We start from the raw sequence: 20,005 nt of genomic DNA, 5'->3' as shown, positions 1-20,005 counted from the left end.
TACAGATCTGGAATATTCCGTTAGTTTTAATGGTCATGAATGCATATTCCAGGACCGTTTGAAGAAAAGGCAACCGATGCTTCGTGGTAGAATTCAAGGCTGATTGTATAGCACTGCTAAAGTCATAGCTGAGGGAAAAACTGGAGTTAATACAAGTTTTCTTGCTATCAAAGAAGATCTCCATGTGTGGCATTTACGAATGGGACATGTGCCCTTTGCAAGATTAAAACTCATATAAGCTTTGTCAGGATTGCAAAGTTCAACTGAATCTGTTATTTGCCAAATTTGTCCAAAAGCAAAATAATGTAGATTTTCTTTCCCTAATAGTAGCATTAAGACTAGTATTCCTTTTGAGTTGATTCACATTGACGTGTGGGGGCCTTATAAAGTTAGGTCACACACTGGTTATAATCAATTTCTTTCAATTATTGATGACTATAGCCGGTTTACATGGGTCTATATGTTGAAACACAGAACATATTGTGTGAAAGTAATGATACACTTTCTTTCTCATGTTAAAGTTCAATACAAAGCTAGAGTTATTTCTGTTAGATCTGACAATGCCCCAGAACTGTGTCAAGGTCGTATGAAAGAATAATTCTTAGAAAAAGGTATTTTTCACCAGACCTCATGTAGCTACAATCCACAACAAAATGGAGTTGTGGCGCGTAAGCACAAACACTTATTGGAAACTGCACGAGCATTATTCTTTCAGTCCAAAATTCCTGATAAATACTAGAGCGAAAGTATATTATGTGTCACATATTTGATCAACCGAACACCTTTACAGAGTATTCAGAATGCTACACCTTTCTATAGGTTAACATGTAATATTCCTTCCTTGACTCATTTGAAAGTTTTTGGCACACTTTGTTTTGCATCTACTATTAGTGATTTTAGAAGCAGATTTGATCAGAGAGCCGTGGCTTGTGTTTTTATGGGTTAATCCAGTTCTCAAAAAGGTTATAAAGTGTTAGATCTTGCTAATGATCATTTCTTTATATCTCGAGATGTAATTTTCCACGAAACACATTTTCCGTTTCACTCACACTACACCAACTTTATTTCCTGCTAAAATTTATCTCTCTGCTGTTACTTGTCTGGAATCTGGTGATCTTGTACCAGATATTTTAGATGCAAATTATCAAGATCCCACTCATTGTGATTTACCTGATGTTGAACCTCCTGATCACTTTGATTCTGTTGATAATCTTAATAAGCTTTTTTCTTGTTCAGCTGATTCTGTTCTTCATGATCTTAGTGAAATTATTCTTATGCCTTCTCTTCCTTTAACTACTCTTCAAAAGTCATCTCGAATTCATAAACCTCTATCTTACTTATCTTTCTATAAGTTTCATACTGTTTCTAAACCTAGCCACTGGTGCAACTTGGTCATTTCTCTTACTGATCCTCCTAAATGTACTATCACTGAACCTCATTCTTACAGAGAGGCTAGTTCTAATACACTTTGGAAGGCTATTATTGATGCTGAATTACAAGCATTCTATGCCAATCATACTTGGGATTTGGTACCCTTACCATCCAATAAGAAAGCTATTTGAGGTTGAGTTGTTATCCAAGTTACGAATGGTTTCTCCCCCTAACTTGAGGGGGGATGTTGAATATACCCACTCTGTTATTACTTCAGACTTAACAACTCAACCTGACAACTCAGCAAAAGCTTGATAACTCAGCAAAAGTTTGTTATGATTCTGTTATAGTCTAGTTGCAGTTATGTTATAGTCTAGTTGTAGTATAAAAATAATTCTCATTCTCTCATTCTGTAACTTCAAGAATAAGGTTTATATTTCAGTAGCTAATATCTTTGTTATAAAGAACAATATTTTACTAGTTAATGTAGAGCATCTAGTTTTTAGTTTCTTCTTCATTCCTGCAAGTTCATATGATCAATTCTGCAAGTTTTATCAAGTTTCTAACTTCAAAATTAGATAAAAGTTAAATTAAAGATAAAGTAAATGATAGTAAAATTAGAGGTATATGCATGTATATAGGCATTGCTATGGTGACAGGTCATGTGTCAGAATGCATGTTTAGGGAGGTTTTTAGGTTCGAGTTCTTTCATTATTTAAATATATTTATGTTGTTGTGATACCTAAAATTTAAGCAATACTAATAAACATGGGATGCATATGAAGGCAGAAAAATGTACATGGACATAAACAGCAGGCTAATATTGTGTAAATTGTTATCGAGAAAGTACATTAGGACAAATTTTAATTAAACTCCATCATCATATGGAAAAGATGTAGAATCAAGCCATTCCTGACCAGAAACAGTAAATTTTGAGGAATCGCTGTAATCCATTATGCGATACCCTGGCTAAGTAACTTTATTGTTCATTGTTATCATATTTACCATAATAATGTGTCCAGGCCATTGGCATTAGTCCAGTTTTTCCACCGGCTAGTAGCTCCTGACGCGTGCCTATAATTTGTCCTGGAAATGACATTTTTCACACAGTGTTACATCTTTGAAAGACCACAACTGTTTTACACAAAATTTATTCTAACACAGCCAAAACAACTGTTTTTTTTTCAAAATTACACATATTATGTAGAAGAATAGTTGAAGTTTCTTCATTTTCTTTCACACACTTAATTAACTGTTTCTCTGGAACCAAGGGTGCCAAAAATGAAAAATATATCTTCTGTGGTTGAGAAAACAAAGGAGGCCGTAGATTTTTACAAGATCATTACATTCTATCCTAAGCTTTCATTTATTTTTTTGACAAGGTCCTAAGTTCAATTTCAAGTGGACACTCAGATTTTAGTAGGGGGTCATGGCGTAGAATGCCGTGCTAGCTCTCAACTGGATTAGTCGAGTTGCGCCTAAACTGGCCCGAATACCTGGTTATAAAAAAGTAAAATAAAATGTAATTCTTGATAGACCTATTAAGAAAATACCCATGTCAGATTTGGAAACACAAATACCGTGTTGTGATATTATTTATGATAAAGCATAGGTAAATATGAAATGTGGAGAAGCAATTATTCAGAACTATGTGCAACAACTTATACTGCATACAAGACCTATCTTGTGACGGCCTCAACCCCGGGATCAGGAGTTGACGTCACTAACAACAATAATAACAATTCTAATTGTTGATAATACATAACTACGACCCCTTTTACCAAGAACTTTTCCAGGTTTAAGTATGATTTAGGTTACAACTATTACAAGACTAACTTACAGCAAACCATCCTGACGCAGCTAACTCAATACAACAACTCAACAGACCATCCCTGGTCCAACACAACTACCTCAGAGGAGCCTGACACGGAAGGAACTGGAACTCTGCCCTTTCTACCACGGAAGAATCCCCTAGGTATCTGCAATAAATACATAAAACATTTTTGCAAGGGTGAGCAATCAATTGCTCAGTAGTACCTCTATATGAATAATAATCAAAACAGTTTATGATAAATAATTGTAGGAACATAAATCATAACTCATTTATAGAAAACAAGTAAAACAAGTGATAACAGATGAAAACTGGATATCAATAGCTAGCATGCTCTATAAAATATCTCATTAATTGTGTTGTGTAAATACCAGAGTTCAATTTTAGCACGCTACTTTCATTTCCAAATCTTCTGTTCCATTATAGGAACCATAAAACCATTTGTCCCGTTACGGGGACCCAAAACCATTTGTTCCGTTACGCGAACCATAAAAACTCGTTCAGATATAAAAGTATTGGATGATCCCTGATGAGACAGGTGATCAGGCTATCTCCACAAGACAACTCTGTCTTGGCTATCCTATGAAACTTGTTCCGGAACTCAGACACTAGCTAGGTCCCTGTAACGCTGGGCTGGTGGTTATAATCGGGTGCGCAACCATTTCGCCTCTTACGCTATCTTCCTGGCCGTTAGGGTCCCTTGCGCACGCTCATCCAATTATTTGTTCAACTTTATCCAGTTTTCCAAATCACTTACCTATCTCTTTTCGAAACAATTCTATCACAACACACTTTCCAAAACATTTTCAGTTTATTCAAAGTTTAGAGATAGGTACTTTCAGAAGTTACTTTTCCCCCAAAACACAAGTTAACAAAATAATTTGAACACAGGGGATACACAACTTAAAAAGTTATGTTCCAGTACGTAAATTTAAATTAACAATTAGTCATATATTACTGATCCATAAAGATATGGTCAGGGGTACTTGCCTTGCAGAGCTTTACAAATATTGTCGATTGACCTTGAGCCGACACGGGCGCTCAGGCTTTATCGCCTAACCACTAGATCACCATGGATACGACGTCAACACTCAGGTCCTTCGATTGGAACCTTACTGAGCTCATCGACTGTCCACTAGGTTATCTTTAGACCAACGCCAATTCTTGGGCCTTCCGACTAGAACCTACAAAGTCGAAATACCCTAATTTAGACTTTCGGTTATGCTTGACATATCCTCGCTAACAAACCTACCCATTCGATATCAAATCCCGACTCGTAATTATACATATTATAATAACACACGAAACAAAATTTTACAAAATTTGTAAAGCTCGTCATTTTACAAAATTTGAGTTATTGGTTTTGGTAAAATATTTCACCCCAACATACAATAAAGTTTCGCATTCACAACTTGGTTCAATAACCTTTTCCAATAATTATATACAACCATCGATTCAGAAGATAGGGTTAACGAATCTTTATAATACATTTATCATAACACGTAAGCACTATTGTAAAATAGTTATATTTATAATTATATAGTTATGTACATTTGACTGACATTTTCGATATTTTACAGGTTACGTTCCCAAATTTTTGGAATTATTTTCCTGAAAATCGGGCAGCGTTTTCTTTGTTTATCGGACTACCCGTCGAACAAAAATCGACGTCACAACAACCAATCAATCAGGAAATCAATCCAACAATCACTTTTCACATTCCAAATCATGTGCCCAACTTCAATTTAAAATAATTAATTATCAATCCGAACAAATAATTTTTTTGAACTAATTATTATTTATATCGATCTAGGACTCAAAATGATTCATCACGGTCCATCGTCCGCTTTTCGAAATTCATCGCGGACGACGGTAAAATCCGGAGGTACCCGAGTTGGGTTTTCAATCACAGATTTCACCGATAAAATTCCGAATAATTACAATTTTATAATACTAATAATCATCACCATATTCATTCGAATTTTCCAAAATAATTCGAATAAATAATACAATAATTATCGAATTAATTTCAGGAAGCAATCGAATAATCCATCACATAACTGTTCGAATAACTGAGTAAGATTTAGCAAACCCCGAACCACCACCACATGCATACACGCGCGGGTGGCTGGAAAACGAAGCAGGACCGGAAAGCTACAGTCGGAACAGGAACACGGCTAAACATCACAAGACACAGAACACACTCACACAAGTTACATGCACATACACACACACACATTCACGCACGCTTACCCACACAGCACACACTTAAATTCACAACACAGCCACCTGCCGTAAAACTGAAACGACGGCGACAGGGCGGCGGCGAAAATCACCGGCAAACAGGGAAAAACAGCCACGGGCTTACCGAGAACATGGATACAAGGGAAAAGTGCGGCAGATTAGTAAGAGAACGAGAGAATTGAGAGATCATAGAGATTGCAAAGAAGAATTAAGAGATAAGGGAAGGGAGAAATTAAGATTATGTGAGTATACAAAATAGAATAAAAACTGAATTCCCCAGCTTCTTACACGTATCCAAAATCGACTAATACGTGTCCAATTCTTTTGTTTAGCCGCTATACAAATAAATATTTATTTGCATAACCCCAAATCATGTATCGTTTTAATTAATTTAACGATATAAGATGCCACCAACTATTAATCAAAATAATACTGAAATACTATTAAAATTTTCTAAATATTACAAAAATAACAAAATAAAATTCTCATAATTTTTTAAAGCAACTATTAAACGCATCTTGGATCCGCATTTAGCAATTAAGCGAACAACCAAACGGGTAATTTAATCCCGAAAATTTTCAAAATAATTTTAAAATTTTCGGAATATTTCAAACTTAAATAAATATGAGTTTCATATTTTTTGAAGAATTTCTGAATTAAATACGGATTTTATAAATAAATGTAATCAGAAAATCATACAGAGCTAAATAATTGATGAAATATTGATTTCTTAATTTTATAAAATCTTAAAAATAATTATTGTAATCATAAAACCATAAAAACGATTTTAGAGACAATCCAAATATTTATGAAAAATAAATCTGCCCTGAAACCACTTTTACAAGTAACAACAAGACAATACAGCTCAACAACAATTATATAAATAATCCTTGACCACCAACGATCGCACATAATTAATATCAAAATCATATCCATCTAACAGAACCCATACCATAATTTATTTATTTAATTATTCCATAATTACACACTTAAATAATAAAAATATACGAGTCGTTACATCCTTCCCCCCTTAAAAAGATTTTGTCCTCAGAATCTGATCTAACTAAACGAGTGTGGACATTTGTCAAGCATATCCGACTCTAACTTCCAGGTAGACTCTTCGACTCGGGGAATTATTCAAAACATACTTATTATGGATATCAACTCATTCCCAAGGACTCGCTCTTAACGATCTAGGATTTGGATCGATCATTCCACGTAGAATAAATTTAGATAAGAGCCCATTGGCTCCTAATCAACGACTTGGTTCGAATCAGATACATATCGCCTTAACATTGACACGTGGAACACACTATAAATTTGCTACAACTGCGGCGACAATACTAACTCATGAACAACTTTATCTATTTTCCTCGATACCTTAAATGATTCCATATATTTAGGACTCAACTCGCCCCTTCTAATCAAACTGAACCAATCTCTTCCAAGGTGAAACTTTTATCAATACCAACGATCCTATTTCTATATCCATACTCTTTCGATGCAATTTCGTCTTCTTTTTTTGTCTATCCCAAGCTACTTTCACTCTTTTCCGAATCAACACCATTATGCCCTTGGTGCGCTGAATTAACTCAGGACCTAATAACGTCTCTACTCCCATCTCCATAGAGTGAGAACCGATGATTATGTCCATACAAGGCTTCGCAAGGTAACATTCCCCTACTAGCATGATAACTATTAGCATGAAAAACACTCAATCAATGGTAGATGATTACCTCAGTTTCCTTTTTAAACCCAAAATATATATTCTCAGCATATCTTATACGGTCTGAATTATTTTTTTACTTTGACCCTTCATCTAAGAATGATAGGCGGTACTCATTTTCATCTTAGTTTCCAAACATTTGAACACCTCCTACTCCTTTCCATCAGTTAAGCCTGGAAAGTAATCTCGTATCTTCACTTCTTCTCACCTTCAAATATTTGAACTTCACATCCCACTTTTTCAAATTCTTTTATTAACTCGCTAGCAATTTTAATCACACTCAGTCCTTTCCTTCTGCACAGGGCATCTGTTACCATACCGGCTTTTCTTAAATGGTCGTTAATGGAATAATCAGAATCATTTGTTACTCTCATGCAAAATTCATACTTGAAAACTTAACATATAGTTGATTCCCTTCTAATATTTGTAGGGAAATCCTTGGGCGTTCCACATGGACATCCTTGGTCTTTGAACAGCTGAGGATGTAATCAATAAATACAATCATACTTATCCAAGCACTCCTTATACACCATGTTCCCTGACTAATACACTTGTTAATCCAAATGACATTACCAGGAATTGTAATGCCCATATTTAATTCTAACTGCAGTCCTCGATATGTCCTCCGTCTGGATCTTAAGTCAACCCTCGAGAAATAACACGCGCCTTAAATTAGGTCACAAAAGTAATCAGTTTTACATAGGGATTACTTACTCTTATTCGTCGTTTTGTTAATCTCTCGATAAACAGTACATAATCTCATAATTTCATTCCTTTTTTTCATGGCATCACTGGTGCGCCCCACGGGGATATATCTGGTATGATCGTCTCCCTTCCGATAACTTCTGTAATTACTTCATTCCCACTGGCCGCTGGTGAAACTCTAGGGCACTCATTCATTACTCAAACTTTTTTTTCCAGCTTAAATACTTTCTTCTTCATATTTCTACATATGGTCGATCTACCTTATATCCTTAGCTTATTACTCCTTTTCTCACATGCTTGGAAGAACCTCTTGTCTTGCTTCTGCCCTTAGAAACTTACCTTACTATTGGCTTCCATACACTTTACCAATCACTTCTGAAAATCAACTTTTGCCTTATGACATGACAACCAATCCGTTACTAAAATCACATCGAACTCTTCTAGCTCAAAGGATGTTAGATTAGCTGAAAAGAATACTCATGGATTCCAATTGACAGTTAAAACATAAGTGACTCACTAAAAGTCCATCTTGATTGACCACTTTTATGGTTAAAGGCTCGACTAAATCTTCCAATATTAAATTCGGTTTACTCACACATTTCTTTGGTATAAAAGGCTCAGACGCTTCTAAATCAAATAAAACTTTAACAGGTACGGAGTTGAGAGAAAATGCACCTGCAACTACGTCCGAGTCCTAGGCGTTCGATCTCTTGGTCTCCCTGAAAGTTCTGCCTCTAGCTGTTCTGAGTGTTGGCCCTTGGGATGTAGTACCTTGAGCAACCGTTCCACAACTCCTTGCAATATGCCCAACCTTCCCATAATTGTAACAAGTAACTCCTGGATTTTCTGGATTGCATTCCAACACATAATGACCCTTATGAACACATTTGAAACATTGAACATTCTTTGTTTTCGGATCTGAAAATCACATCCGAAATTGACTTAATCTAATTGGAACCGACTTCTATCTAATTGACCATTAGTTGGTACAATTAACCAACTCTCTCTTTTAATTGATCAACTGGAGTATCAACATAAACATCAGTAACACATAAAAGTATAAGTTTTATCCTTAAAAGTAGGGTATTTTCCAAAAATTTGGGCAGCATTTCCTCTGTATTATTGACTACCAGTCAAACTCAAGCCGACACCAACAATCAACCAACAACCATATTAATCCATCACCATCAACCAACCACCAACAAGTATACTAACCAACTGCTACCACTCAACTCCACGATTCACAATACTGTGACACATAACATACTAATAACCATATGTATCACTAACCAACATAACAAAACGGGGTGGGCTGCATCAGCCACAACTACCAAAAAAACAACCTCGCAAACCAGGTCAGAATTAAGGAACTCTGAATCCTGCTGGACATACTAGTCTAAATTTCAACCAACCATTCTTATAAAGGCGGTTCCCTATCATTTGCCACTGACTCGCCCACCACTGAATTAACTTTTCTAAGACGACAACCTTCTCCAATGGATCCCAAATCTTTTCTACTGCCATGATTCCAAAATAGCAACCGGATATAGAACTTTTACTCCTCCTGACGGTCAACTCTTCGTTTGCTTTCCATAACTAGGACGGTCTAACTACAGAGGTTACCGAAGAAATTTATTGTCATAGAATGCCAAATAAAATTTCGAAATCAATGTAATCCATTCTGAAAGACAAGTGAAGAAGATGTGGATATGACTGGGAGCAACCATACAAGTACGTAAGATGGCCAGCCTTAGTACCATACAGTTTACAACACATAATTCGGTGGCGTCCCACCAGACCCTTTTCCACACAGAAAATAGTGAAATCATATGTATGGTTTGCCCCAATCAACCGATAGAACCTCAGAGGAAAGAAATATAAGGGTTCAAGGTATAAACCACAGCACTGATCCACATTCACTATGAGACTCGGCTGTCATGGCAGCCGCTGACTATTACCATTCCATCTGAACTTTCACGGTCATACTCGTTTCCTCGAGAAAGGAAACTAGAAACCTCTACCAGACATTGCCAGTGATATTTATATATATGGGAGACTTAATACAAGCTAGGGTAGTTCCAGCAATCCTCAATAGACATCAGGATTACACCTCCGAAACCCTTGACTGAACTCATAGACTCGCTCCTCTGATTGAGTTGCTGACTCACATCTATATATAAACCTTCCTGTACTCTTTTGACTTTATTCCTAACCTAAATCAGGGACTCAAAACTGTAGCTCTGATACCAACTGTGATGGCCTCAACCCCGGGGTCAGGAGTTGACGTCACTAACATTAATAATAACAATCCTAATTATTGATAATACATAACTACAACCCCTTTTACCAAGAACTTTTCCAGGTTTAAGTATGATTTAGGTTACAGCTATTACAAGACTAACTTACAGCAAACCATCCTGACGTAGCTAACTCAATACAACAACTCAATAGACCATCCCTGGTCCAACACAACTACCTCAGAGGAGCCTGACACGGAAGGAACTGGAACTCTGCCATGTCTACCACGGAAGAATCCCCTAGGTATCTACAATACATACATAAAACATTTTTGTAAGGGTGAGCAATCAATTGCTCAGCAGTACCTCTATATGAATAATAATCAAAACAGTTTATGATAAACAATTGTAGGAACATAAATCATAACTCATTTTTAGAAAATAAGTAAAACAAGTGATAACAGATGAAAACTGGATATCAATAGCTCGCATGCTCTATAAAACAATACCAGAGTTCAATTTTAGCACGCTACTTTCATTTCTAAATCTTCAGTTCCATTATAGGAACCATAAAACCATTTGTCCCGTTATGGGGACCCAAAACCATTTGTTCCATTATGGGAACCATGAAATCTCGCTCAGATATAAAAGTATTGGATGATCCCCGGTGAGACAGCTGATCAGGCTATCTCCATAGGACAACTCTGTGTTGGCTATCCTATGAAACTTGTTCTGGAACTCAGAGACTAGCTAGGTCCCTGCCACGCTGGGTTGGTGGTTATAATAGGGTGCACAACCACTTAGCCTCTTACGTTATCTTCCTTGCCGTTACGGGCCCTTGCGCACGCTCATCCAATTATCTGATCATCTTTATCCAGTTTTTCAAATCACTTACCTATCTCTTTTCGAAACAATTATATCACAACACACTTTCCAAAACATTTTCATTTTATTCAAAGTTTAGAGATAGGTACTTTCAGAAGTTACATTTCCCCCAAAACACAAGTTAACAAAACAATTTGAACATAGGGGATACGTAACTTAAAACGTTTTGTTCCAGTACGTAAATTTAAATCAACAATTAATCATATATTTCTGATCCATAAAGATATGGTCAGGGGTACTTGCCTTGCAGAGCTTTACAAATATTGTCGATTGACCTTGAGCCGACACGGGCGCTCAGGCTTTATCGCCTAACCACTAGATCATAATGGATACGACTTTAACACTCAAGTCCTTCCATTGGAACCTTACTGAGCTCGTCGATTGTCCACTAGGTTATCTTTAGACCAACGCCAACTCTTGGGCCTTCCGACTAGAACCTACAGAGTCGAAATACCCTAATTTAGACTTTCGGTTGTGCTTGACATATCCTCGCTAACAAACCTACCCATTCGATATCAAATCATGACTCATAATTATACATATTATAATAACACACACAACAATTAGGGTTCACATTCTCGAGAATCGGTTCGGTGATCACTTTCAGAAAATACATATAATCGTCATTTTACAAAATTAGTGTTATTGGTTTTGGTAAAATATTACACCACAACATACAATCAGGTTTCACATTCACAACTTGGTTCAATAACCTTTTCTAATAATTATATACATCCATCGATTCAGAAGATAGGGTTAACGAATCTTTACAATACATTTATCACAACACGTAAGCACTATTGTAAAATAGTTATATTTATAATTATATAGTTATGTACATTCGACTGACATTTCCGATATTTTACAGGTTATGTTCCCGAATTTTTGGAATTATTTTCCCGAAAATCGGGCAGCGTTTCCTTTGTTTATCGCACTACCCGTCGAACAAAAATCGACGTCACAACAACCAATCAATCAGGAAATCAATCCAACAATCACTTTTAACATTCCAAATCATGTGCCCAACCTCGATTTAGAATAATTAATTATCGATCCGAATAAATAATTTTTTTGAAGTAATTATTATTTATATCGATTTAGGACTCAGAATGATTCATCACGGTCTACCGTCCGCTCATCGAAATTCATCTCGGACTGCGGTAAAATCCGGAGGTACCCGAGTTGGGTTTTCAATCACAGATTTCACCGATAAAATTCCGAATAATTATAATTTAATAATACGAATAATCATCACAATATTCATTCAAATTTCCTAAAATAATTCGAATAAATAATACAATAAATATCGAATTAATTTCAGGAAGCAATCGAATAATCCATCACATAACTGATCAAATAATATAGCAAGAATTAGCAAACCCCGAACCACCACCACACACATACACACGCGGGTGGCCGGAAAATGGAGCAGGACCGGAAAGCTACAGTCGGAACAGGAACACGGCCAAACATCACAACACACAGAACACACTCACACAAGTTTACACGTACACACACACACTCATGTACGCTTACCCACACAGCACACACTTAAATTCGCAACACAGCCACCTGCCGTAAAACTAAAACGGCGACGACAGGGCGGCGGCGAAAATTGCCGGCAAACAGGGAAAAACAGCCACGGGCTTACCGAGAACAGGGATACAAGGGAAAAGTGCGGCATATTAGTGAGCAAACGAGAGAATTTAGAGATCATAGAGATTGCAAAGAAGAATTAAGAGATACGTGAAAGGATGAATTAAGATTTTATGAGTATATAAAATAGAATAAAAACTAAATTTCCCGTCTTCTTACACGTATCCAAAATCGACTAATACGTGTCTAATTCTTTTGTTTAGCCGCTATACAAATACACATTTATCTGCATAACCCCAAATCATGTATCGTTTTAATTAATTTAACTATATAAGGTGCAACCAACTATTAATCAAAATAATACCGAAATACTATTAAAAATTTCTAAATATTACAAAAATAACAAAATATAATTCTCATAATTTTTTAAAGCAACTATTAAACGCATCTTGGATCCGCATTTAGCAATTAAGCGAACGACCGAACGAGTAATTTAATCCCAAAAATTTCCAAGATAATATTAAAATTCTCGGAATATTCCAAACTTAAATAAATATGAGTTTCATAATTTTTGAAGAATTCCTGAATTAAATACGGATTTTATAAATAAATGTAATCAGAAAATCATACATGGCTAAATAATTGATGAAATATTGATTTCTTAATTTTATAAAATTCTAAAAATAATTATTGTAATCATAAAACCATAAAAACGACTTTAGAGACAATCCAAATATTTATGAAAAATAAATATGCCCTAAAACCACTTTTACAAGTAACAACAAGACAATGCAGCTCAACAACAATTATAGTGGGAGAATTGTGTTTTTGTGTTTGGGAGAGAGTTTGAGTGTAGAAGTTGTGTGGGAGATATGTGGGATAGGTGTATATATATATAGGGATTGGATTAGGGTAGAATTTGAATAGGAGTGGGTTTATGGGTAAAAATCATGGGAAAATGGGGAATAGGTCGTGGGTTTTATGGGCTGAATTTTGTGTTTTAATTTTCTGATTTTTTTTGGATTTTTATTGACTTAAAAAAAATTTCTGGCAGCCGACCCCTGAGCGGTCGCTCAGCGTTCAGCTTGCTGAGCGGTCGCTCAGCTTGCTGAGCGGGCGCTCAGGGGGTCACTGGAATTTTTTTTTAAAGCCCGGTTTTTCTGATTTTTTTTGTGGTTTTGGATAGGTTATTAACTTCTAAGGGTTCCTGTAACAACAAATCATGGGTTGCCTCCTATGCAGCGCTTCTTTTTCGTCATTAGCTTGACGTTGCGTACCTTCCTCAAGTTGACAATAAAACGGCACTAACCACTTCTGGGTTTGCCGTGTCCCCATAGTAGTGCTTCAAACGCTGACCATTAACCTTGAATGCTTGGTCCGGATCATTCTCAAAAATCTCCACCGCTCCATGTGGAAACACAGTTTTGACAATAAAAGGCCCAGACCACCTTGATTTCAACTTCCCAGGAAAAAGTCAGAGACGAGAGTTGAATAAGAGAACTTGTTGCCCCGGCACGAATAACTTAGGATGTAGCTTCCTATCGTGCCACCTCTTCACCTTTTCCTTGTACATTTTGTTGTTTTCGTACGCTTGGAGTCGAAATTCATCAAGTTCATTAAGCTGAAGCATTCGCTTCTTTCCAGCTGCATCTAGATCCAGGTTCAACTTTTTCAACACCCAATAGGCCTTATGCTCAAGCTCCGCAGGTAAATGACATCCCTTACCATACACCAGTTGAAACGGGGACATACCAAGTGGAGTTTTGTATGCTGTTCTGTAAGCCCAAACAACTTCATCGAGCTTTAAAGACCAATCCTTCCTTGACGGACAAACAACCTTCTCTAGAATGCGCTTGATCTCTCTGTTAGACACTTCTGCTTGACCATTTGTTTGCGGATGATAGGCAGTAGCAACTCGATGATTCACATTATAACGCTGCATCATAGAAGTGAACTTACGGTTGCAGAAATACGACCCTTCATCACTTATGATTACCCGAGGCGTTTCAAACCTTGTGAAGATCTGCTTATGAAGAAAATTCAACACTGCCTTTGCATCATTTGTTGGTAGAGCTTTGACTTCTACCCATTTTGAGACATAATCGACTGCCATCAAGATGTACTGATTGTTGCAGGATGAGATAAAAGGCCCCATGAAATCGATTCCCCAAACATCAAAGACTTCGACTTCAAGCATCACATTTAACGGCATTTCATCCTTTCTCGTCAAATTTCCCACTCGTTGGCAACGATCACACCTTAAAACAAACTGATTAGCATCCTTAAACAAAATAGGCCAGAAAAAACCTGCTTGCAGAATATGAGCTGCCGTCTTCTCACCACCATAGTGTCCACCATAAACTGTGGAGTGGCAGTCTCGTAATATCCCCTCCGTCTCACAGAACGGGATACATCTCCTGACGATCTGGTCAGCTCCCTGTCTAAACAAATATGGTTCATCCCATATATACCACTTCATCTCATGCAGAAACTTCTTCTTTTGAGCTGAGGTCAAATTAGGAGGCAAAATATTGCTGACAAGATAGTTTACAATATCTGCAAACCATGGCTCTTCCTCCTGAACTGCGAACAACTGCTCATCCGGAAAAGATTCGTTGATCAATGTCTTATCCTGTGAAGTAGACTCGGGATTCTCCAATCTAGAGAGATGGTCAGCTACTTGATTCTCAGTACCTTTCCGATTCTTGATCTCTAACTCAAATTCCTGTAGTAAGAGCACCCAACGAATAAGTCTCGGCTTCGAATCCTTCTTGGAAACCAAATAACGAATGGCCGCATCATCAGTGAATACTGTCACTTTTGTCCCAAGCAGATAAGATCGAAATTTCTCGAAACCAAAGACTATAGCCAAGAGCTCCTTCTCAGTAGTGGTGTAGTTCATTTGGGCCCCGTTTAAGGTCTTGCTAGCATAGTAGACCACATGAAAGAGATTATTCTTGCGCTGCCCAAGAACTGCGCCTACCGCATAATCACTCGCATCACACATCATCTCAAAAGGCTCTGTCCAATCCGGTGCTGTAATAACTGACGCAGTGATTAAACTCTTCTTAAGAATCTCGAATGCCGTCAAACATTCATCATCGAATTTGAAAGGCACATCTTTCTCAAGCAAGTTGCACAGCGGCTTAGATATCTTCGAAAAGTCCTTGATGAACCGCCGATAAAAACCCGCATGACCAAGAAAACTACGGATTCCTTTCACAGAAATAGGTGGTGGAAGATTTTCAATGACTCCCACCTTGGCTTTATCCACCTCAAGACCCTTTCTAGAGACCTTATTCCCCAGAATAATGCCTTCACGTACCATAAAATGACATTTTTTCCAATTGAGCACCAAATTAGTTTCCACACACCTTTTGAGCACGACACAAAGATTATTCAAATATTCATCATACGAATGTCCAAAGACGGAGAAGTCGTCCATGAACACCTCAACATTATTCCCAATCATGTTAGAGAATATAGCCATCATACATCTCTGAAAAGTGGCCGGTGCGCCACATAACCCAAACGAAACTCTGCGAAAAGCAAACGTGCCAAATGGACAAGTGAAGGTAGTCTTTTCTTGATCCTCTGGTGCAATACAAATCTGATTATACCCTGACTAACCATCCAGAAGACAATAATACTCATGACCAGCCAATCTGTCAAGCATCTGATCAATAAATGGAAGAGGGAAGTGATCCTTCCTCGTGGCCTTGTTCAACTTCCGGTAATCCATGCATACTCTCCATCCTGTAACTGTTCGAGTGGGGATGAGCTCATTGTTCTCATTTGCTACCACAGTGATACCTCCTTTCTTAGGCACACATTGCACAGGGCTCACCCAAGAGCTGTCAGAATTAGGATAAATGATGCCTGCATCCAGCCATTTCAGAATTTCTTTCTTCACCACCTCCTTCATGATAGGATTAAGTCTGCGTTGTTGCTCAACAGTTGGCTTACTACCCTCCTCTAGCAGAATCTTATGCATGCAGTATGAAGGGCTGATCCCTTTGATGTCTGCTATGGTCCATCCAATAGCCGATTTGAATTCTCTCAAAATCCTTAAGAGCTTGTACTCCTCACTACCTGAAAGGTCAGATACAATAATAACAGGTAAAGTAGATGCATCACCTAAAAAACCATACCTCAAGTGTTCAGGCAATGACTTAAGCTCCAAGGTAGGTGCTTCCTCAATTGATGGTTTGAGCTTTCCTTCAGCATTCTTGAGGTCAGAAGTACCAAGTGATTCAAACGGCATGTCCATATTTCGCCTCCAGGGAGAAGCATTAAGATATTGTAACTGCTCGTTGCCATCTTCATCATCACTGTCAAAATCCCCCACTAAAGCCTTCTCTAATGCATCATACAGTAGCATATGATCGAGTTCGGGAGTAACCGCAGAATCAATCACATCCACTTTTAAGCACTCCTCATCTTCTGTAGGGAATTTCATTGCTTTGAATACATTGAAGGTCACATCCTGATCCTGCACCCGCATAGTAAGTTCACCTTTCTGCACATCTATCAAGGTACGGCCAGTAGCCAAGAAAGGTCTTCCCAAAATTATGAGAATCTTCTTATCTTCCTCGAAATCCAGAATAACAAAGTCGACAGGAAAGAAGAGCTTATCCACCTTGACTAGCACATCCTCCACTATGCCCCTTGGGTAAGTAATAGAACGATCAGCCAATTATAGAGACATGTAGATGGGTTTTGGATCAGGCAAAGCCAACTTTTTAAAGATCGACAACGACATCAGGTTGATGCTTGCTCCCAAATCACAAAGGCACTTGTCGAATGACAACTTGCCAAAGGTGCAAGGAATGGTGAAGCTACCTGGATTTTTAAGCTTTGGAGGTAACTTTTGCTATAGCACCGCGCTGCATTCTTTCGTTAGAGCAACGGTCTCAAGGTCATCCAGTTTCACCTTCCTAGAAATAATACTCTTCATAAACTTCGCATAACTAGGCATTGCTCCAGAGCCTCAGCGAAAGGTATATTGATGTGAATTTTCTTGAACACCTCCAGAAACTTACCGAACTGCTTATCCAGCTTTTGTTGTTGCAATCTCTTAGGGAAAGGTGGTGGAGGATAGAGCTATTTCTCCCTTGTATTACCCTCAGGCAGAGTGTGTTCAACAGTAGTCTTCCTTGGTTCCGCCGCTTTCTCCTTTTTCTTAGCTTCTTCATTTTTAACTTCAGCTTCTCCTTCTTTTGCCTTTTCAGCATCAGCAACTTTCCCAGACCTTAAGGTAATAGCCTTGACTTGCTCTTTTGCTTCCTTCCTGCCTGGTACTTCTGTGTCATTGGGAAGTGTTACAGGTTGACGATTGAGCACTGCATTAGCTATTTTACCTATTTGATTTTCCAAGGTCTTGATCGAAACCGCCTGACTCTTGCACAACAGCTTAAGTTTCTCAAAATCAGCATTGGTGGGTGCAGCTGCACTTCCCTGTTGAGAATATGATTGCCTTTGAGCATACTGCTGTGGTTGCTGAAATCCAGGTGGATTGAACTATTTACTCACACCTTGCTGATATGGCGGCTGAATAGCATTCTGATTATTACCCCAGCTGAAATTTGGATGATTTCTGTTGTTAGGATGATAAGTAGCTGGCACAGGCTGCTGTTGTCGCCGATAATTATTCATATACTGAACAGATTCGTTGACAAGAGAACACTGATCCGTAGCATGAGAACCTGCACAAAGCTCGCAAACCATAGCTAATTGATTGACTCCATAGGTAGCTAGAGAATCGACCTTCATAGACAGTGCTTGGAGCTGCGCTGCAATAGCGGTGGCTGCATCGACTTCTAGAATACCTGCTACCTTCCCAAGCATCATCCTCTGAGTTGGGTTTTGATGCTCATTTGCAGCCATAGTCTCGATAAGATTATAAGCCTCAGTATAGCTTTTGGCCCACAAGGCGCCTCCAGCTGCTGCATCGAGCATGGGTCGAGATTGGGCCCCCAAACCATTATAGAAACCGGTGATCACCATCCAATCGGGCATTCCATGATGTGGACACTTTCTCAACATTTCCTTGTAGCGTTCCCAAGCTTCGCACATAGATTCTGTAGGTTGCTGCGCAAACTGAGTAAGAGCACTCCTCATAACAGCAGTCTTTTCCATTGGATAAAACTTCACTAGAAACTTTTGTGCAAGATCTTGCCAAGTAGTGATGGACCCAGCTGGTTCAGAATGTAACCAGTCCTTAGCTTTGTCCCTCAGTGAGAATGGGAAAAGCCTCAGCTTGATAGCGTCATCAGTCACGCCATTATATTTGAAAGTACTGCAGATCTCGACAAAATTCCTTATGTGCATGTTGGGGTCTTCAATCGCAGCTCCTCCGAAAGAAACAGAATTCTGCACCATCTGAATAGTGCCCGACTTGATTTCAAAAGTGTTAGCTTGAATAGCCGGATGAAGAATGCTTGACTAAATGTCATCAATTTTAGGCCGAGAAAAGTCCATAAGAGCTGGATCGGCCGGAACAATACGATCACCCATGATTACTGGTTCTTTCTGCTCACTTCCTGAATCCGAATCTTCAAAATCTATCTTCTCCGGAATATCAAGAACTTCGTCTGTCTCCTCAGCTGTATCTAAAGTCCTCTTGCGAGTACGAGAACGAGTTTGCATAAACGCTCGCTAAAGTACCTGAAACACAACCGGAAACAATAAGTAACAAAAACGTCTTAATCACCGAGTCCTAACGACCAATGATGGAAAGTTCATAAACTAAACAAATACACCGAGTCCCCGACAGCGTCGCCAAAAACTTGTTAGGGCGAAAACACGCGCTAATAATACACGCAAGTATACGCGTTCGTAAGTAATATAGAATACTTTCTAGTTCGTTCCCACAAAGACTCAGACTAATTATATTCAATTAAACTCACTCACCAATGTATGTTTACTTCTCAATGTTAAGACACTAACACTTAGAATTGTTAACTATTTATTAACTACAATTAACTACTAAAATTAACCACTTAACTAACACTTCGAATTAAAAATATTAAAACACTCATGAGATCACAACTTCATCACTACTTCCTTCAATAGTCATTGTTATTACCCTTAGCATGCAACAGTGATGATATTAATCGAATAACACGAAACTGATAAAAGCCAACTTTCATTGTACTAATACCATTCTACCAAACATCCATAATTAAGATAGAAGTTGAATAGTCATCAATTATGTTGAGTCACTATATGTCTACAGAAATTGACAACATAATGATTTAAGCACAAGTTATTCCTTTTGATTACACAGGGCGAATAAACGGTTAGAGTTACCCACTAATCATGCAACATCATACATGAACCTATGCTAGCATGACAAGTTCTAAATCTCGAGATCCACCGTCACTTCACAAGAGATTAACACCCTATCTT

At 37.9% G+C, this 20,005-nt stretch overlaps 1 non-coding gene across 1 annotated transcript; it reads left to right on the top strand.

The window, feature by feature from the left end:
• The first annotated feature begins 18,611 nt into the window (after positions 1-18,611).
• LOC141675479 (small nucleolar RNA R71) lies at positions 18,612-18,718 on the top strand. The gene has a single exon (XR_012556129.1). It is a non-coding gene; the product is annotated as a small nucleolar RNA R71 (small nucleolar RNA).
• The last annotated feature ends 1,287 nt before the right edge of the window (positions 18,719-20,005 follow it).

This window comes from Apium graveolens, chromosome 7 (genome assembly GCF_009905375.1).
Source record: "Apium graveolens cultivar Ventura chromosome 7, ASM990537v1, whole genome shotgun sequence".
Lineage (NCBI taxonomy): Eukaryota > Viridiplantae > Streptophyta > Magnoliopsida > Apiales > Apiaceae > Apium > Apium graveolens.
The sequence above is the reverse complement of the archived record's forward strand: the minus strand, read 5'-3'. Positions and strand labels throughout refer to the sequence as shown.